Below are 352 nucleotides of genomic sequence, written 5' to 3'. Positions count from 1 at the left end.
CTCCTCCAGGGTTGCCTTCTCATTTCCACGTTTAAGCTCCAGTTTAACCTTAAACTGGAGCTTAAACGTGTTCGACCAGAATTGCCTCCAGGGTTGCAATCTTCATTTCCACGTTTAAGCTTCAGTTTAACCTTAAACTAAAGCTTAAACGTGTTCGATTAATTACCCTCCTGGGTTGCTTTCTTTCAATTCCACGTTTAAGTTTCAGTTTAACCTTAAACTGAAACTTAAACTTCAACTTAAACGCCACTCTTTGAAAGGGTTTCTGGGCCAAATATATTGAAGTTTAAGTTAGCATTTGAGCACAAACATTAACTTAAACATACTCTGGTATGAAACCCAATTGAATATC

The sequence above is a fragment of the Arachis duranensis genome, chromosome 5 (assembly GCF_000817695.3).
Source record: "Arachis duranensis cultivar V14167 chromosome 5, aradu.V14167.gnm2.J7QH, whole genome shotgun sequence".
In the NCBI taxonomy this organism is placed as follows: domain Eukaryota; kingdom Viridiplantae; phylum Streptophyta; class Magnoliopsida; order Fabales; family Fabaceae; genus Arachis; species Arachis duranensis.
Note: the sequence above shows the minus strand (reverse complement) of the source record.